The sequence below is a fragment of the Schistocerca serialis genome, chromosome 6, assembly GCF_023864345.2.
Source record: "Schistocerca serialis cubense isolate TAMUIC-IGC-003099 chromosome 6, iqSchSeri2.2, whole genome shotgun sequence".
Lineage (NCBI taxonomy): Eukaryota > Metazoa > Arthropoda > Insecta > Orthoptera > Acrididae > Schistocerca > Schistocerca serialis.
The window spans coordinates 148,685,385-148,707,526 of NC_064643.1; the positions used below are offsets into that span (position 1 = coordinate 148,685,385).

General features: G+C 46.7%; 1 long non-coding RNA gene across 1 annotated transcript in view; it reads left to right on the plus strand.

The window, feature by feature from the left end:
• Window positions 1-17,421, plus strand: part of LOC126484406 (uncharacterized) — a 130,204-nt gene extending 112,783 nt beyond the window's left edge. The window contains exon 3 of the long non-coding RNA XR_007587849.1: window positions 17,305-17,421. This is a non-coding gene — a long non-coding RNA (uncharacterized LOC126484406). The remainder of the gene's footprint in view (window positions 1-17,304) is intronic.
• The last annotated feature ends 4,721 nt before the right edge of the window (window positions 17,422-22,142 follow it).

Genomic DNA, 22,142 nt, shown 5'->3' on the forward strand with positions numbered 1-22,142 from the left:
GAAGTTTGCGTTCCAAAACATCCCAAAGGTGCTCTATAGGATTCAGACCAGGACTCTGTGCAGGCCATTACAGGGATGTTATTGTCGTTCAACCACGCCACAGGCCGTACGTTATGAACAGGTGCTCGATCGTGTTGAAAAATGCAATCGTTGTCTTCGAATTGCTCTTCAACAGTGGGAAGCAAGAAGGTACTTAAAACATCAATGTAGGTCTGTGCTGTGATAGTGCCGCACAAAACAACCAGGGGTGCAAGCCCCCTCCATGAAAAACACGACCACACCATAACACCACCGCTCCCGAATTTTACTGTTGGCGCTACACACGCTGGCAGATGACGTTCACCAGGCATTCGCCGTACCCACACCCTGCCATCGGATCGCCACGTTGTGTACCGTAATTCGTCACTCCACACAATGTTTTTCCACTGTTCAATCGTCCAATATTTACGCTCGTTACATCGAGCGAGGCGTCGTTTGGCATTTACCGGCGTGATGTGTGGCTTATGAGCAGCCCCTCGACCATGGAATCCAAGTTTTCTCACCTCCCGCCTAACTTTCATAGTACTTGCAGTGGATCCCGATGCAGTTTGGAATTCCTGTGTGATGGTCTGTATAGATGTCTGCCTATTACACATTACGACCCTCTTCAACTGTCGGCGGTCTCTGTCAGTAACAGTCGAGGTCCGCTTGTACACTTTTGTGCTGTACGTGGCCCTTCAAGTTTCCATTTCACTATCACATCGGAAACAGCGGACCTAGGGATGTTTAGGAGTGTGGAATTCTCGCGTACAGACGTATGACACAAGTGACACCCATTCATCTGACCACGTTTGAAGTCCGTGAGTTCCACGGATCGCCCTACTCTGCTCTCTCACGATTTCTAATGACTACTGACGTCGCTGACATGGAGTACCTGGCAGTAGGTGGCAGCTCAATGCACCTAATATGGGAAACGTATGTTTCTGAGGGTGTCCGGATACTTTTGATCTCATACTGTAGCTGATTTTATTGGAAGAAGCCAGGCAGCTTCTCAGTCCATAATAACGCGATTTATTCATAGAGAAACACATACTCTTCCTTAACAGAGAAAGTTGAGGGCCAAGTAAACGCAAAGAGAATGAAATATGTTAATAGGGATGGTCAAAAATTCATAATTTGACAGCGCCTACATTGTCTGCGCATGCTAATGATCAGTTCTGAAAGGAAATCATACTGAGGACTGTTCGCTAAAGTATTGCATGTTAAGGAACTAGTGCATCTAGAAGGAAACCATCCACCAGCGAGAAGAACAAGAAATTGAGAGTTTCAAGATCATATAAGCAAGAACACAAGTTTCGGAAAAAGGTTCTGTTCACAGAGGTGAAAGTAATTTTAACATATTTGTAAATTTTTCTGTGAAGACAACCACACAGTAAAGCTACATCTAGCGCTGGGCAAGTTGTTTTGCTGACGGTAACCTGCTTCGATTTTAGAATTTAAGTATTCTAAAGAAAAAAAATGCAATAACATGTTGATAGATTGGGCTTAGGCACAAATTACCACTTCCAACAACATACAGCGGAAATTGTTCGTCTGTAGTTGTTGCACCATCCTCAAGTTTCAAGAGCGAAGACCTTAATCCAACTGAACTCGTTTGGAGTACGCTTGAAACTATGGCCAGACAAAAAGAAATAAGCAGTAAGACTGCTTTAAAAGAATGTCTACAATAAGAATGGAAAATATTACGTCAGGGACTACTCAAATGCTGGTTCATTCCATGCCAAAGAGGTTAACAGAAGTGATACACAAAGAGGAATGCCTTCAAAGTGGTGGCATTGTCGTTATATGCATGTACATTGTATGAATACTTTTTTCCCCACTGTGTGAAACCAGGTCGTACAGAATGTTTGTTTACTTTTTGTAGAAAGCTAATTTCGTTAATGGTTCAAATGGCTCTGAGCACTACGGGACTTTACAGCTGAGGCCACATCAGTCCCTAGAACTTAGAACTACTTAAACCTAACTGACCTAAGGACATCACACACATCCATGCTGGAGGCAGGATTCGAACCTGCGACCGTAGCGGTCGTGCGGTTCCAGACTGTAGCGCCTAGAACCGCTCGGCCACTCCGGCCGGCAATTTCGTTAATCTTATTACATATGTAGATTAGGAAAGAAATACCATACCGTTAGTTTACCAAATAACGTCTCATTTGTTTCTTTACTTCTAATTAACAACGGTCTACTTATCCTTTTTACGTGTCTGTATTTCTTTGTAGCTGCTCAGTACGGAAGGCCCACCTCCTAACGTACCAGCTGTTGTCGCGGAGGAACTAATTGTTGCATAATCTCGTCTCGTAAATCGGACAAGAATTTCGTTTGGTCAAAAAAATTCTATGTTTGCTTGTGAGGCAGTGTTTGGCCTCTGCTGATTTGTCCATACCACAGTGTCGATACTCCGCAAAACATGCTGACACGGTATGTATGGAGCATATAACAGCTGTAGCACTCACAAGGAATTATAAAAGTTGCAAAACCCTGAGACAGGGGCTAGGATAATAATAGGTGGGTTATCATGAGGTGATCGGACATCTACATGTTCTCGTTTCTTAGCGTACTTAGTGGTTGCCCGAACATGCATTTTAGTGAACATACATGGTCTGCGACTTCGCATGCCTTTTAGCCGAGTTGTCGGTCGAAAAGTGCCATATTTGACACACTGGACTTCGTCGACTAGACGGCGATTCTAATGCGCACGCGGCCACGCTGATTCAACTTTCCAGTGAATTCCCTAAATCGCTAACGGCAAATACCAGCATGGTTTCTTCGAGATTTATACATCAGTTTTCTTACTATTTTTCCCGCAAGTCTCTAATGAACCCATCGTCGACGGGACGTTAAACCCTGATCTTGCATCATTCTGCAACGAGTTTCCATCCCGCCACTTGTTGGCGGTGCCCGTACTGGCTGTTGTAAGGACACCCAAACAGACCAGCACAGCTCTGGCGTAGTGTCTGGGAGGCGAGCCCCGTTGTGAATGGGAGTGGAGTGTTGTGTGGAGAGAGGCTGGCTGGCGTGACTCAGGCTGCGCGTCCCGTTACACGCGTCTGGCTCCGTGACCGCAGCTGCAGCCACAGCCGCCAGACAGAAGAGCAGCCGGGCCAGTGGCTCTTCTGCCACGCCAAAAGGAAAGCTTTCTTCGCCCTCGATTCCTCTAGAGTGCCTCTGGTACAGTGCCGCGACCGCCCCACGTGAGCAGCGACAACATTCTCAGATTACAGACCAGATGGAGTGGGCTGTCTCGCCGCAACTATATCTACAGGGTGTTACAAAAAGGTACGGCCAAACTTTCAGGAAACATTCCTCACACACAAAGAAAGAAAATATGTTATGTGGACATGTGCCCGGAAACGCTTACTTTCCATGTTAGAGCTCATTTTATTACTTCTCTTCAAATCACATTAATCATGGAATGGAAACACACAGCAACAGAACGTACCAGCGTGACTTCAAACACTTTGTTACAGGAAATGTTCAAAATGTCCTCCGTTAGCGAGGATACAAGCATCCACCCTCCGTCGCATGAAATCCCTGATGCGCTGATGCAGCCCTGGAGAATGGCGTATTGTATCACAGCCGTCCACAATAGGAGCACGAAGAGTCCCTACATTTGGTACCGGGGTTGCGTAGACAAGAGCTTTCAAATGCCCCCATAAATGAAAGTCAAGAGGGTTGAGGTCAGGAGAGCGTGGAGGCCATGGAATTGGTCCGCCTCTACCAATCCATCGGTTGAAATGTGCAGGAGCTCCAACGCGCATGAACCACATGTTGTGGCGTACTTGTAAAGGCACATGTTCTAGCAGCACAGGTAGAGTATCCCGTGTGAAATCACGATAACGTGCTCCATTGAGCGTAGGTGGACGAAACTAAAATGAGCTCTAACGTGGAAATTAAGCGTTTCCGGATATATGTCCACATAACATCTTTTGTTTATTTGTGTGTGAGGAATGTTTCCTGAAAGTTTGGCCGTACCTTTTTGTAACACCCTGTATAGATGTACTCTACAAGCCACTGTACAGTGCATGGTGGAGGGTTCATCGTGTCAGCATTATCTGTTTTCTTTCCTATTCCGTTAACGTATTGACAGAGGGGGAAAAATATCAACGCCTCCTAACCAGCCTCCGTAACCGAGGTCACAAATAGGGCAGTTGATAAAATATCGATATTTTTCATTGTATATTTTTTCGCAATTTTCGATAAACATTTAAAGGCTTTTTTTGTTTGTTTTTTTTTTAATTGCCCTAGAACATAATTTTACTTTCACTGTGTGAAGGAGTCTTCCTTCTGAAACTTCCTGGCAGATTAAAACTATGTGCCGGACCGAGACTCGCCCTTCGCGGGCAAGTGCTCTACCACACAGTTTTAATCTGCCAGGAAGTTTCATATCAGCGCACACTCGGATGCAGAGTGAAAATCTCATTCAGTCTTCCTTCTTTTTGAGCTTTCACCACGTCCACTCTCTTTGACTGTGTGAAACATGTATAGGTGGCACAAAGAAGAAGTACGATTGCACTGGAGAGTGGCGGTGTGAAGGGAATAACAAGACGTCAGATCTGAGGAAACAGCGATTTTTAAAGCAACTAGTGTGCTATTTCTTCACATAGACGTTCTTCACAAACAGTTGTTGAAACCGATGAACAAAAATCGAAATGACAAGGTTGGCCCTTGTCGTGGGTGGAGACTTGTGAGGAAAAATGCTCAAGTAATTGGGGTCCGCAGCTCGTGATATCGCGTTCGCGTTCTCGCTTCCCGAGCACGGGGTCCCCGGGTTCGATTCCCGGCGGGGTTGGGGATTTTTACCTGCCTCGAGATGACTGGGTGTTTCTGTTGTCCTAATCACTTCATCGTCATTCATGAATTGGGCAAGTTTGGGCTGAGCAAAGGTTGGGAATTTGTACGGGCGCTGGTAACCGCGCAGTTGAGCGCCCCACAAGCCAAGCATCAGCATTATCATAAAGTAATTGGCGCTAGGCGCTACCAACAGAAACTGCAACGTTTAACTCCACCACGCAATTTTGACATTACAACTGCTAGGTTGTTGGCGATTGCAGAAATGAAACAGCAGGGAACTCGACATGATGTGTTCCAGACAAAGACGATATGTGACGAAACCGAACGACGGACCTACCGGACATTTTTTACTTGCCACTTACATGCAGTTACCATTGTTAGCAAAATGTTTATCGCCAGGCGTGAACGTGCACCGTTTTCCTTTCAGATCTTCCTCTAAGGGGGATAAGCAGGCTGCCAGCTTGTTGATGTACTGATTATCTAATAATAAATCGATACTTAAACATACAGCTCTAAAACTGGCAGTATACACTCCTGGAAATTGAAATAAGAACACCGTGAATTCATTGTCCCAGGAAGGGGAAACTTTATTGACACATTCCTGGGGTCAGATACATCACATGATCACACTGATAGAACCACAGGCACATAGACACAGGCAACAGAGCATGCACAATGTCGGCACTAGTACAGTGTATATCCACCTTTCGCAGCAATGCAGGCTGCTATTCTCCCATGGAGACGATCGTAGAGATGCTGGATGTAGTCCTGTGGAACGGCTTGCCATGCCATTTCCACCTGGCGCCTCAGTTGGACCAGCGTTCGTGCTGGACGTGCAGACCGCGTGAGACGACGCTTCATCCAGTCCCAAACATGCTCAATGGGGGACAGATCCGGAGATCTTGCTGGCCAGGGTAGTTGACTTACACCTTCTAGAGCACGTTGGGTGGCACGGGATACATGCGGACGTGCATTGTCCTGTTGGAACAGCAAGTTCCCTTGCCGGTCTAGGAATGGTAGAACGATGGGTTCGATGACGGTTTGGATGTACCGTGCACTATTCAGTGTCCCCTCGACGATCACCAGTGGTGTACGGCCAGTGTAGGAGATCGCTCCCCACACCATGATGCCGGGTGTTGGCCCTGTGTGCCTCGGTCGTATGCAGTCCTGATTGTGGCGCTCACCTGCACGGCGCCAAACACGCATACGACCATCATTGGCACCAAGGCAGAAGCGACTCTCATCGCTGAAGACGACACGTCTCCATTCGTCCCTCCATTCACGCCTGTCGCGACACCACTGGAGGCGGGCTGCACGATGTTGGGGCGTGAGCGGAAGACGGCCTAACGGTGTGCGCGACCGTAGCCCAGCTTCATGGAGACGGTTGCGAATGGTCCTCGCCGATACCCCAGGAGCAACAGTGTCCCTAATTTGCTGGGAAGTGGCGGTGCGGTCCCCTACGGCACTGCGTAGGATCCTACGGTCTTGGCGTGCATCCGTGCGTCGCTGCGGTCCGGTCCCAGGTCGACGGGCACGTGCACCTTCCGCCGACCACTGGCGACAACATCGATGTACTGTGGAGACCTCACGCCCCACGTGTTGAGCAATTCGGCGGTACGTCCACCCGGCCTCCCGCATGCCCACTATACACCCTCGCTCAAAGTCCGTCAACTGCACATACGGTTCACGACCACGCTGTCGCGGCATGCTACCAGTGTTAAAGTCTGCGATGGAGCTCCGTATGCCACGGCAAACTGGCCGACACTGACGGCGGCGGTGCACAAATGCTGCGCAGCTAGCGCCATTCGACGGCCAACACCGCGGTTCCTGGTGTGTCCGCTGCGCCGTGCGTGTGATCATTGCTTGTACAGCCCTCTCGCAGTGTCCGGAGCAAGTATGGTGGGTCTGACACACCGGTGTCAATGTGTTCTTTTTTCCATTTCCAGGAGTGTATTTTCAATGTTCAGCCGACACTTTTTTGGCCGTTGCGTCGATACCATTTATGGCTGCATATCAATAATTGTTTTCGGTGTATCGAGAACCGATAATGATATCTTTTAAAATATTGATATATTGTATTACCGATATTTTTAAAACTATCAAGTCCTAGTTGCTAACGCGCACTTGTGCGGTGGCGTTCGACTTGGAGGTAAGCTGGTCGGAATTCTGGTGGTCAATAAAATTTTCATTGCTAGTATTTGGCCGGCAGTGGGAGAAGAGGCAGTGGCGAAAGTTTCTGATCAGCAGTCTTTGCGCCCATGTCCTAGATTGATAGTGATCCGTCTGTGGGATGAGGACGTTAAGGCCGGTGGCACCCTTGGTGCTTTTAGAGACGAACAGGCTATGTGCCAACACCGGGTTTCACTCTCTCACATCCCTTCATCCATCACAACACAAACCCAACATTACACACACTCATCGCAGTCATTCAGACGACGCAGATACACACTCGACACTTTGTAACAGGTTGGAGGAAGTCAACGGCTAACCACCTGCACTAGGACCTTGCCATGAGCTGCGGTACAGGAATCCCGCATCAACTCCATCTACGCTGATTCCTTGAGTCTGGGACTATCGATCTATATGCCTCTGTACTTGTCGCATTATCTCTTACCTTACCTTGATCTCATGACTCGTACCCGAGTTACATGGTGGTAGCAGCGTGATGGTTTATATAGAATACACGTTTGTAAATTTACCCGATAGCATTCCGGGAGAACTATGTCGACTTTCCTCAAAGGATTCCCATTCAAGTTCCCCGAGCATATCGTTTACACTTTCGTACGGCCTTTACCGATTATGATTAGCAGCGCGTCACTGAATCTGATCGATGTCTATTGTGATGCCAGTTTGATAAAGACGCAAACATTGGGCGATACTTCATAAATGGAAATGAGCGTTTGGCGTCATTGGCCGGTAGGCCCCTTATGGGGCAGGTCCGGCCGCCTTGGTACAGGTCTTGTTACATTCGACTCGACATTGGGCCACCTGCGCGCCGGATGGGGTTGGAAGGATTATGAAGACAACACAACACCCAGTCCCTGAGCGGAGAAAATCTCCGACTCAGCCGGGTATCGAACCCGGGTCCGTAGGACGGCAATCTGTCACCCTGACCACTCAGTTATCGGGGCGGACGATATTTCATAATTGGTTGCACTATCATTTTCTACGTGATTTCCTTCAAAGATACATCTTATTTTGGCAGAACGTTTCTATTCGCTTTCCCTAATATTGATTTTACGTGGCAGTCATATTCTACATTGCTTCTTAATACTACTCCTAAATACTGACATGCGGTATCTGGAAGACGACCAGTTCTTGCTGGGCGCCCAAAAGGGCATGCTGGTATCCTATACATCAAGTGAGTCCTACGTGCATGAAACAAACTTCTTTTTTGCAACACTAACCGGATCATGTAAAAATAAATCACATATGGCGATTTACAAAACAAAGATTTCACCGTCTACGCACCGTTTCATTACAAATTGTGTCTCCACAACAAATCAGGTCTGTGAGCAAAGATTATCACTCAAATCTCAGCCACTAATGTTCAGTGATTTCGCTTGATGGTGAGATTGTCTTTTAGGAAAAGAGGTGATTACATGAAATGTTCTCGGTGTTCAGAAAACAACAGATCAGAGTTAAAACTCGAGCTTTTCAAAATTACCACCAACTTCTTCGTCGGGATATGTCTGTCTGCTGGGAGCGAAGTTTTCTTCCTTCACACAGGCGTTCAAGCTTGTCAGTGATCGGGTGACATCGCTTGGAAGTAGACTTGTTTCCCGGAAGTCATCTGACGAAGCGGGTGGTAATTTTAAGAAAAGTCAGATTTTAAACTCCGATCAGAAGCGGTCTGGACACCGTGAATAATTTATACAAAAATTCCACAGCGAAAAAATTTGAAAACACGATTTTTTTTTTTTTTTTTTTTTTTTTTTCTTTTTGCTCGTGCACTGTTGATCTGTGTACTTGGTTCTCCATTAGGGCTTGACGTCCCGTCGACAAAAGAGTCATTACAGACGGAACAGGAGCTCGGATTGGAAGCAACCATTTCGGCACTGGCCTTAAGTGATAGAGGAATTGCTTAAAACCTAATTACGGACGGTGATTTGAACCTCTGTTCTCCCAGATACGAGTACAGTGTGTTAGTGTGTTAACATTGCCCCACGTAGGTCTGTGTCACTTCCGAGGCAGAGGACGCTGCGTGGCTGGGATGCTAGATGTTAAGCAACTTCTGTTTTCTTGCATGGTTTAGAATTGTGCGTCCTAGGCTCCAGCTGACTTATAACTCAAGTGCGCAGAGCAAGTGGGAGTAATTCCTTACGTGGGTGGAAAGTGGAAGGATTCACTAGAGTTTTGTTTTTAAAGTAGACGGAACATTTTCTGGTTACTTTCTGATGGTTGGTAGAGCTCATAGGTGCCTGCTGGAGAAGCATTCAGTGGAATCAATGGTGCTGATTAAACTCAATTATAGCGAAGAAAATTTTTTTTAAAGCCATCTTGATTACACAGTTTTGAGATATAGAAAAGTCTTGATCGCATGATACTTTATTAAGCGTTACAAGTTTTGAAATTTCATCTTCAGTCTGACGATGAAATTTCGAAACGCTTAACACTTAATAAAGAAATGTTCGATCAATACATTTCTATATTTCAAAGTTCTACCAAGTCTGAATGGTCGCCTGCCTCTAAGTATTTCTACACCGAGTAATGGAATCTTGTTTACATTTGGGTGTCAGTGAACGCCCCTGTTTTCAATTACTATCCAGACACCCAAAGATGGCTATCGATTTACTCGAACGGGTGGAAAGCTGGAGATATACCAGTACAGTGGTCAGACTTCAAGAATTTTTTAAATACAATCAGATAGTAAAGCTTTCATCAATCTGTACGCATGGTCATACTGGAGGTGGTATTGCAATACCCGTCTCTGATCTCTCAGCCGACTTAGCCAGTGTAACTTGGGCACCGAACCACAGTGCGACTGGACGATTTCTCGTTAGCAAATCATTTCCAGAGATGCTGACGAGGGAACAGACGAACGAAGAGCACCGACTGAGGTTCTTGCTGGAGACGCTTGAACTTGTAATTAGCTACTTTCCCACAGATACTAAGCCACACAACCAAGATCCAAATGAGAAGTGCAACAAAGAACCTACGTGACTAAATGTTGAAAACGGCCACCCGTTCCAGATGCAGGTAGTCTATAAATACCGTCCAGGGGCCATACAAATTTTATTTTCGGTATCTCACGCAATTGTTGACCGAATTTAAAAAAGCTTTCATAATCTACTCGTTAAACGGTATAATCTTATATTAACGGTTTAACACAATAAGTCTTTACGTTAGAAACGGTATACACATCTTTCAGGGAGTGTAGCTCACGGCGCGCAAATTACCCAGACTACATCCGTCCAGGATTTGAGAATGAAAGCGCTTTGCGTCTTCCAACGAACTCTGCTCATAATTTTAAACCATTTCGAAACTTTTCCTCGCTGACACACTCCACAGAATAACGATAGGAAACTTTTTTCACTTTCTACATTTTCGCTTTTAATGGAGTAAAACTTGAGCATCAGGCTTGAACTTTTATTGGATTTCTACGTTATTACTAACTCTAATCGCAACCCATTTGCCAGACAGTATCGACATAAACCATCGAATGTGCCCACAAAATTTTATCAGTGTACAACACATAGGTCAAGAGATATGAACACTGAGATCGATGAAAAGGTAAAGAATCGGGGGTGGGTGTTACTTGTAGTTACTAACCAATTCACCCGACGTCGTGGCTCTAAACAAAAGTGGTTAGCTTGCTACTCGTATATAAGGCTTACGGCAAGTTTGAAAACATAGAGAGTGGGTGAGAGAGAGAGGGTAATATACATACGTGTGCGTATGATAAACCCCTTCCCTCGACATTATTTCCCTCCTTTATACATCCTCTGCGTTACCACAGACGACGTGTCACTGATATCATTTGTACTAAGATTGCAGTACACACGAGGTGCCTGTTTCCTTCGACCCACCCTGAGTGGAATGCATAATTTCTAATAAACGTTCAACAATCTGCAGTCTTCTACAGTTGTTGTCCCTTGCGCAGTAAACAGCACCGTAGATCGTCAATCCGTTATATTGAGGCTGCAAGAAACTCTTAGCGAGGAACTGTTATTTTAGAAATAATTAAATTTCCTATCAGGAATATAACAATTAGCTTCCAGAATGAGATTTTCACTCAGCAGTGGAGTGTGCACTGATATTAAACTTCCTGGCAGATTAAAACTGTGTGTCGGACCGAGACTGGAACTTAGGACCTTTGTCTTTCGCTGGAAAGTGCTCTACCAACTGAGCTACCGAAGCACGACTCACGCCCCGTCCTCGCAGCTTTAAAGCTCTCCTGCGAAGCTCCTGTAAAGTTTGGAAGGTAGGAGATGAGGTACTGGCATAAGTAAAGCTATGAGGACGGGGCGTGAGTCGTGCTTCGGTAGCTCAGATGGTAGAGCACTTGCCCGCGAAAGGCAAAGGTCCTGAGTTCGAGTCTCGGTCCGGCACACAGTTTTAATCTGCCAAGAAGTTTAACAATCAGTTTGTTTATACGGGATGCCATTCGCATTTGTAGTGGCAGAACACGAGAAACTGCATAATTACATTATACTTTAGAGTCACAAATAATTCCTGTTCTTCAACAAATTAATGAGCTGCACATTTCTACAATTACAGCTCTCATATTTACGAACTAGACATTGCAAATTAAGTCTTAACTGATACCGCGGCAGACAACGTGTCTGTCCTCCGATACTTCCGAACCAGCTCCTATCTTACAGCCGAACCACTTCGCCGCCATCCAAGTCAGGCGAGATCCGAAGGTGACCGAAGTGTCCCGTCTGGCATTTCGTGTAGCAGTTGTTTATTATTCTGCTGGTTATTAATGCTTGCGAAATAATGGAATGATAGCATGCTTTTGAGAGATGCTTTAATTTGAAGTGCGGCTATTTAGTTTGTTTAATATTAATAACAGGAGATTATTATTTTGGCGCGCAACTTCCTAATGCAGCAACCAATCGCGGGGAAGGATCACAATTTAGGCGGGCTTTCTGACGATACCAGTACCTAACAAATCATTTGTCATCGGTACCTCACACCATATTACGTCATCTTGCCACTGCTGCCTCCTCAACTGCTCTAAGAAGAGCCACTTGTACCAGAATATGATGGCTGTAAAGCCAGAAACATTACAGGTGGACGGGATACGTTTCGTCCTCGGAGCGCGTAATAATTACGCCGCGTAGCGGACTCGCTCCGTGGCAACGCGTGGCGGCAGCGAGCGGTCGGGTTGGACCACCCGTAGAGGAGCGTCGTTTCAGGTGTGCGCCGGCTGAGACGTGTCTGGACCCGCCGTGGCCGTGGCTGGCCTGCCCTTCGCTTCCACACGGAGGCCCCTGCCGGGAGGGCCACGTCTCGCCTCCAGGTCGCTGACACCGCCCTGCCCTGCCCTGCCCTGGCCCTGCCTCACCGAGCGGCTCACGCCGCAGTATCCGTCAGCGAACCGCCGCTGAACAGCCAGCACTAGAAATGATAAATGGCTGTGCCGACGCGGATACCCGCCCGATATGAATACAGAAAGACAAAATTACATATAATACTAAACCGTCAATACCTAAGTTCCTAATTCATATACACTACTGGCCATTAAAATTGCCACTCTAAGAAGAAATGCAGATGATAAACGGGTATTCATTTGACAAATATATTATATTAGAACTGACATGTGATTACATTTTCACGCGATTTGGATGCATAGATCCTGAGAAGCCAGTACCCAGAACAGCCACCTCTGGCCGTAATAACGGTCTTGATAAGCCTGGGCATTGAATCAAACAGACCTTGGATGGCGTGTACAGGTACAGTTGCCCATGCAGCTTCAACACGATGCCACAGTTCATCAAGAGTAGTGACTGGCGTATTGTGACGAGCCAGTTGCTCGGCCACCATTGACCAGACGTTTTCAATTGGTGAGAGATCTGGAGAATGTGCTGGCCAGGGCAGCAGTCGAACATTTTCTGTATCCAAAAAGGCCCGACAGGACCTGCAACATGCGGTCGTGCATTATCCTGCTGAAATGTAGGATTTAGCAGGGATCGAATGAAGGGTAGATCCACGGGCTGTAACACATCTGATGTGTAACGTCCACTGTTCAGAGTGCTGTCAATGCGAACAAAAGGTGGCCAAGGCGTGTAACCAATGGGACTCCATACCATCATGCCGGGTGATACGCCAGTATGGCGATGACGAAGACACGCTTCCAATGTGCGTTCACCGCGATGTCGCCAAACAAGGATGCGAACATCATGATGCTGTAAACAGAACCTGGATTCATCCGAAAAAATGACGTTTTGCCATTCGTGTACCCAGGTTCGTCGTTGAGTACACCATTGCGGGCGCTCCTGTCTGTGATGCAGTGTCAAGGGTAACCGCAGCCATGGTCTCCGAGCTGATATTCCATGCTGCTGCAAACGTCGTCGAACTGTTCGTGCAGATGATTGTCGTCTTTCAAACTTCCCCATATGGTGACTCAGGGATCGAGAGGTGGCTGCACGATCCGTTACAGCCATGCGGATAAGATGCCTGTTATCTCGACTGCTAGTGATACGAGGCCGTTGGGATCCAGCACGGCGTTCCGTATTCCCCTCCTGAACCCACCGATTCCGTATTCTGCCAACAGTCATCGGATCTCGATCAACGCGAGCAGCAATGTCGCGATACGATAAACCGCAATCGCGATAGGCTACAATCCGACCTTTATCAAAGTCGGAAACGTGATGGTACGCATTTCTTCTTCTTACACGAGGCAACGCCGGTCAACTGCTGTTTGTGTACGAGAAATCGGTTGGAAATTTTCCTCATGTCAGCACGTTGTAGGTGTTGCCACCGGCGCCAACCTTGTGTGAATGCTCTGAAAAGCTAATCATTTGCATATCACAGCATCTTCTTCCTGTCGGTTAAATTACGCGTCTGTAGCACTTCATCTTCGTGGTGTAGCAATTTTAATGGCCAGTAGTGTAGGAGCTGTGTCGTCAACTTTCCTGACGTCGCTCCAACTTCCCTGGGCACTCGTCTCTAATGTGCTTGATTGTGTGGTTCGGAGACCCAAAGTCACTAACCAAAGACTCTGTAGTACCCCGTTTGTAAAGTGAGTCCGCCCATCGACAGTGCTCAGCGCGAGTTCTGTTTAATTTGACCCCTAGTTTCCTATGGATTTCTTATTGAGAGCTGAAGTCTTTCGCTCCTAATGTTCAATGTGAACATCCAAGAAGCAATTACTGAAATAAAAGATAGGTTCAAGAGCGGGATCAAAACTCAGAGTGAAAGTATTAGGTTCAAGAGTGGGATCAAAATTCAGAGAAAAATGATAACAATGCTAAGATATGCTGACGCCATTGCTATCATCAGTGAAAGTGAAGAATAATTCCATGACCTGTTGCATGGAATGAATAATGATCAATAGCCAGCTTGCTTATGTATTCACATTTATCCCTTGTCAGGCCGTCTACATTAATTTGCAGAACATGGACGATGGGTCCTATATATTTAGTCTGTTGGCTCTCAGAGGAGCCTTTCTCGGTGATAGCATTCTTATTTTTCTTGCTTTGTCGCTGTGTGTGGCCGTGAGAGATCAATGATCTAGTTAGGCCGGCATTTGTGTTGACTTTCTGCCGTCCTGCTATCGCGGTCCGTTGCCCGGGGTGCACCATCTTGGAGGTTGTCTACACGCTTTTAACGTGTAGTTATTTTGTCTTGAGTGTTTGCACTTTATCCTTTTGTGCTATTGCTTGTTTTTTACACATGTACTATTTACACATTGTTTTGTTTTATACATTTCGTTTACGTATTGTTGTACTTATATAAAATATTGTCGCTGTATTGCCATACGAAAAATAAATAAAATAAATAAATAGTCTAATGAGAACGGGCTATGGACTTGAGGAAACTGGGGGGAAGACGAGAGTAATGAGAAGCAGCAGAAATGAGTTAAGCGATAAATATATCAAAATTGGGGACTAAGATACGGGTAAGGCATTTTGCTAAGAGTTAAGCGTGGACTATCATCTGAAGAAGAAATTTCGGAAAATGTCCGTTTGGAACACAGCATTGTATGGTAGTGAACCACGGACTGTGGAGCACCAGAAACGAAGATAATCGAAACATTTGAAATGTGGTTCTCTGGAAAGATGTTGGAAATTAGGTTGACTAAGTAGGTGCTCAGCAGAATCCGCGAAGAAAGGAACATGAGGAAAACACTCACAAGACGACTTGCAGATTGATATGACATGTCTTCATACATCAGGGAATAGCTTCCGTGGGACAATAGGCTGCTTAATGGATAAAAACTGCATGGGAAGAAAGAGATTGGAGTACACTCAACAAATGATTGAGCACACAGAGTGCAAGTTTTCCTCTCAGATCAAGAAATTGGCAGAAGAGAGGGATTCATGACCGGCCGCATCAAACCAGTTAGAAGACTGAGGAACCAAAAAAGAAAAAAGAAAAAAAAAACATGCGACAGCGCTCCGCTTGCTAGAATACCGGAGTGTGAGCCGTTACTACCGCCCCCGTTTCTCCAGAGTGAACACGATACTGCTACGACCCTGACCAAGTTTTGAGTTTGCCAAGAGGACCGGGCCACATCCACCTGTACTAGGCTCACTATGTATTTGGTGAAACGCTACATACTCTTCTTTATTTATGACTACCGTTCTGTATTGGTGCGTGTCGTGGTAGTTGAACTTTTAGGCAAAGCACGATATTGGTAAGTAGGGCTATACGAAGTACTTACATGGTGACAATTATTGAACTATATGAAAAAATACGTAAATTAATTACAGACCGCGGCGTGCACACATTTTATTCAAATGTAAGCGTCACTACAGATACTCGGATTTACGTATTAACATGTTCAATAAGCCTGTCATCACTGGCGATGATGTGGTGCAGATCAATAGCGAAATTCTGCATAACCCGCCAAAGTGTCGGAACGGCGATGCTGTCGATGACCTCCTGAATGGCTGTTTACAGCTCGAATATGGTTTTGGGGTATTGCTGTACACCTTGTCTTTAATACAGCTCCACAAAAAGGCGTGGAATGTGTTCGGATCCGGAGAATATGGGGCCAATCGAGATCCATGCCAGTGGCCTCTGGGTACCCCAGAGCCAGAATGCGGTCCCCAAAGTGCTTCTTCAGAACATCAAACGCCGGCCGGAGTGGCCGTGCGGTTCTAGGCGATACAGTCTGGAGCCGAGCGACCGCAGGTTCGAATCCTGCCTCGGGCACGGATGTGTGTGATGTCCTTAGGTTAGTTAGGTTTAATTAGTTCTAAGTTCTAGGCGACTGATGACCTCAGAAGTTAAGTCACATAGTGCTCAGAGCCATTTGAACCATTTGAGAACATCACTTTCCTGCTTCGATAGGGTCGAGCTCCGTCTTGCATTAACTTCACCTTGTCGAAATCAGGATCACTTTGGGCAGTGGGAATGAAATCCTCTTCCATATCCTTCACGTACCTTTTGGTAGTCACCGTGCCATCAAAGAATATTGCACCGACTATTCCGTGACTGGAAATTGCACACCACACAGTCACCCGTTGAGAGTGGAGAGACTTCTCGATCGCGAAATGTGCATTCTCAGTCACACAAATGCTCCTATTTCGCTTGTTGTGCTTCGTCGCTAAATAGAACGGTACATGCACTCTATCTTAAGGCCACTAGTGGCCTACCGGGACCATCCGACCGCCGTGTCATCCTCGGGGGGGGGGGGGGGAGGGGACGCGGATAGGAGGGGCGTGGGGTCAGCACACCGCTCACCCGGTCGTTATGATTGTATTCTTGACCGGAGCCGCTATTATTCGGTCGAGTAGTTCCTCAGTTCGCATCACGAGGCTGAGTGCACCCCTAAAAATGGCAACAGCGCATGGCGGCCTGGATGGTCACCCATCCAAGTGCCGATCACGTCCGACAGCGCTTAACTTCGGTGACGTCACGGGAACCGGTGTAGCCACTGCGGCAAGGCCATTGCCAGAGCCGTACATGCGCATACTAATTCCCATCGTGCCCCGCGGCCAACTGTGCGGTTTGGACGAACTAACGCAAACCGTTCAGAAGTTATTTTATATCGTATAGTTCAATAATTGTCACCCCGTATTCTAATCGAATAGCACCGAGACTTGCTGTCAATCCACAAGGAATAAGGAAGGAACACTATCTATTGTTGTTATTGTACAGTGTTCAGTGAACTTACTACACACAATTCTTGTTTTAATTAGACTGCACAGCTGGTACAGTTCTAGCATGTTGTCGTAGTCGAGTACAACGAGAGAACGTGACACGGCATGACGAGGTTTTGTTGGGTTGTGATATCTGCAAGCTGTGTCGTATCGCGCACCTGTCAGGAGCCTCAGATAAGCCGAGCTGTTGTTGCAGGTGGAGACGAGGAGCGCCTGCTAGTCGCAGACCGCGCCGCCACCGGCGTCCAGCTCCAGGTGCGAACAGCGACGTGCTGCGCACAGCAATCCCCAACAGCCGACTTCTGCAGGTATCTATACTTCTGTCAACATATACTCCGCTAGCCAACTTGATAAGTGTGTGGCAAACGGCACTTCAAGTGCACTGTCTCTGGCCCCTTTCGCGAACTGCGCGCGGGATAACTGTTGTTGGTAAGCCTACCTGTGATTCTGCATATCTTTTCACGAGAGATACGTGGAACTAAGCAATATACTGGTTGAGCCTTCTAGTATAGCACGTTCTCTTAATTTTTACGGTAAGCCCTTCCGTCGTGCACAACTCTTATGTTTTAGCGTCTGGCTCTGGAGTTCGATAAGAATTGCCGTCACGCCTTCGCGCTTACTTGCGATGAAAATCGCTGCCCTTCCCAGTACCCCTATCTATCTACATGCTAAGTGTGCCAGAGGGAGGAGCAATATTAAATCGAGGGTTTTATGTGATGAAACGTCCCCTTCCCCTTAGAAAAATTATTGAATTAACCCCTTACGTTATTTGATTTTCAAACAGCTGAGCAGAACTGAACGTACTCAGACATTTCTCACTTTACTTATTCCGATCATCACTAAACTGACACACAATATTTTTAGAGCAACGCAATCTGACTTTCAAAAATCCCTACAAAAGAATGGCCCTGACTAACAATAACCTATACCTTTCATGAATCACTTACCTCACAGTATTGCAGTAATTCGTTGATCGAACTACTGCAATACAGCGAGCGCCACTACTGCAATACAGCGAGCGCCACTACTGCCAACTAAATAAAAGATTCCAACTACTGAAGGGACTAACTACTGATAGGCATAGTTAGCAAATGAAAGATTTTGATAAAGAACAAACAACGTATTTACCTTAGTAGTGTTCAAAAGCCATTATATATATATATATAAAATGGCTCTGAGCACTATGGGACTCAACTGCTGAGGTCATTAGTCCCCTAGAACTTAGAACTAGTTAAACCTAACTAACCTAAGGACATCACAAACATCCATGCCCGAGGCAGGATTCGAACCTGCGACCGTAGCGGTCTTGCGGTTCGAGACTGCAGCGCCTTTAACCGCACGGCCACTTCGGCCGGCTTATATATATATATTTTCTGATTGATACACGTCCAGATCATCCGCTCTCAAAACTCCGCCATCTCTCTCGCCACATCCACCACTGCTGGCGGCTCACCTCCAACTGCGCAACGCTACGCGCTGTTCACATCCAACTGCCCAACACTACTATAGCGAATATTACAACAATGCTAACCAGCCACAGACTGCACACAGCACAGCCAGTGATTTTCATATAGAGCGCTACGTGGCGTTACCACCGTAATAACCTAAACAGCCTACTTACTGTGTTACCTCTGTCATGATAGGACTGTATTCCCTTAGGAACCTTCCAATGAAAGAACCTGGCATCTTTCCTACCACTGATTTTATGTGGTCGTACCATTTTAAATAACCCCGTGCACATAAATTAATGGATATAACTGCTTCCAGTGTTTCTTCGGCAATCGTGTTACAGTAACGGGTCATTCCACGTATATATGCTAAGTAACTTGTTTATGTTGAGGGTCAACTGCCGTTCGCCAGTCCCACCACCAACCGTTTATCCTGCATTTTTCTCGGGTTGTGACTGTCGCGCGGAGTGGCCGCGCGGTTCGAGGTGCAATGTCACTGACGGCAGAGTTGTGAGGGGAGTGCGGGGAGAGGAGGAAGCAAGCATTGGCTGGCGAGGGGAGAGGAGCCGTTGGGGGGGACAGGGCACGCCTACCAGTTGCACTGCTGCCACTACAAATTGCGCGTCATGCTCACACGAAAGCAGACGAAAGGCTTGGAAGTAAAACTCGCTTTAAATGTTGTTCATAAACGAAACTGAAATCGTCATGTACATTAAAATCTATATACACTCCTGGAAATTGAAATAAGAACACCGTGAATTCATTGTCCCAGGAAGGGGAAACTTTATTGACACATTCCTGGGGTCAGATACATCACATGATCACACTGACAGAACCACAGGCACATAGACACAGGCAACAGAGCATGCACAATGTCGGCACTAGTACAGTGTATATCCACCTTTCGCAGCAATGCAGCCTGCTATTCTCCCATGGAGACGATCGTAGAGATGCTGGATGTAGTCCTGTGGAACGGCTTGCCATGCCATTTCCACCTGGCGCCTCAGTTGGACCAGCGTTCGTGCTGGACGTGCAGACCGCGTGAGACGACGCTTCATCCAGTCCCAAACATGCTCAATGGGGGACAGATCCGGAGATCTTGCTGGCTAGGGTAGTTGACTTACACCTTCTAGAGCACGTTGGGTGGCACGGGATACATGCGGACGTGCATTGTCCTGTTGGAACAGCAAGTTCCCTTGCCGGTCTAGGAATGGTAGAACGATGGGTTCGATGACGGTTTGGATGTACCGTGCACTATTCAGTGTCCCCTCGACGATCACCAGTGGTGTACGGCCAGTGTAGGAGATCGCTCCCCACACCATGATGCCGGGTGTTGGCCCTGTGTGCCTCGGTCGTATGCAGTCCTGATTGTGGCGCTCACCTGCACGGCGCCAAACACGCATACGACCATCATTGGCACCAAGGCAGAAGCGACTCTCATCGCTGAAGACGACACGTCTCCATTCGTCCCTCCATTCACGCCTGTCGCGACACCACTGGAGGCGGGCTGCACGATGTTGGGGCGTGAGCGGAAGACGGCCTAACGGTGTGCGAGACCGTAGCCCAGCTTCATGGAGACGGTTGCGAATAGTCCTCGCCGATACCCCAGGAGCAACAGTGTCCCTAATTTGCTGGGAAGTGGCGGTGCGGTCCCCTACGGCACTGCGTAGGATCCTACGGTCTTGGCATGCATCCGTGCGTCGCTGCGGTCCGGTCCCAGGTCGACGGGCACGTGCACCTTCCGCCGACCACTGGCGACAACATCGATGTACTGTGAAGACCAAACACCCCACGTGTTGAGCAATTCGGCGGTACGTCCACCGGGGCTCCCGCATGCCCACTATACGCCCTCGCTCAAAGTCCGTCAACTGCACATACGGTTCACGTCCACGCTGTCGCGGCATGCTACCAGTGTTAAAGACTGCGATGGAGCTCCGTATGCCACGGCAAACTGGCTGACACTGACGGCGGCGGTGCACAAATGCTGCGCCGCTAGCGCCAGTCGACGGCCAACACCGCGGTTCCTGGTGTGTCCGCTGTGCCGTGCGTGTGATCATTGCTTGTACAGCCCTCTCGCAGTGTCCGGAGCAAGTATGGTGGGTCTGACACACCGGTGTCAATGTGTTCTTTTTTCCATTTCCAGGAGTGTATATAAAAATGAATGTATGTATGTTTGTCTACTATGCGCTCACAAACCATTCATCCGATTGCAATGAAACTTTGGTGTGTTGTTCTCCGAACGCCCGAAAAGAGTAATGGACAATGTTTCAAGGGTTAGGTCACTGTAGTATGCGTAGCGCAATTGGTTAAGTAAAGGATTGTCATGCAGCGGACTCGGGATTGATTCCCATTGCTCGCATTTTTTTTCCATTTTATTTCATTCCCCGCAATGTTAAACTATTAATTATAAAATTTAAATAAACTTAAACAGGTGATATAGTATAACGTAGCTGTCAATCTCTATATACAAACATGAATGTATGTATGTCTGCCCTCTGTGCATTCCCAAACCATTCATCCGATTGCGATGAAATTTTGGTGATTTGTTCTCCGTACGCCCACGAAGGTTCCTAGCCGAAAAAAAAGAAATAAGACACATTCTTGAGGAGATATGACGTCATAAACAATGAGATGCCACCGCAGGAAAATACCCAGATTTATGCATCCACTGTTTGAGAATGAGAGCATTTAGCGACTAGCAACAAACGTTACATACAATTTCAAACCTTTACGAAAATTTTTCTCGCTGACAACCCTCACAAAATAATGAAAGGCGAAAAAGGTTGTCGCTTACTACATTTTCTCAGTACATACCGTAAATCTACCGCAGTAGGCATGACGTTTTAATGTATTATTTCGTTACTATTAACTCTAATCGCAATATATTTCGCATACAGTATCCACATATATCAGTAAATGCGCCGGCAAATTTATGTCTCTTTACGACATATAATTCAGGAGATATGACGTGGTAAACATCGAGATGCGTGAAAAAGTGCCGCGTCAGGCATGACGTTTTGTTCTATTATTTCTTCACTACCAACACTATTCGCAACACGTTTCGCAAACGTGTTAAAAAAACGCAACTGCCTCTTCACTCATTTTGATAATCTTTAGCACAACTGCACAATAAAAACACGTAGAACAGTACAGCGCAAAACATTAACGAAGCAGACGACAATGACTACCTTGTACAACACAGTCAGCTACGTAATGTTGGCAGCAGTAGAAACTGCGTGCCTACCGAAGCCTCCCGACGTTTACCGACTTCTAGCGATTCAGGACTAGGGAGAGGTCTGCCATCTAAAAGTTTACACACTGTATGTGTTTTGTTCTTAGCATAAGTTAGTTTAGGTGGTGTGTAAGTCTAGGGTCCCTTAAAAATTCACACTCATTTGAACATTTTGCGTTGTGACTTCTCTGTATACAAAGGTGAAGCTTGGCTGACGCGCCAGTTACCCTAGTGATGGCACTGAGTCGTTCGGCACACTACTTAAACTATTATCCCTTATAGAGAGCCGGCCGTTGTGGCCCAGCGGTTCTAGGCGCTACAGTCTGGAACCGCGCGACCGCTACGGTCGCAGGT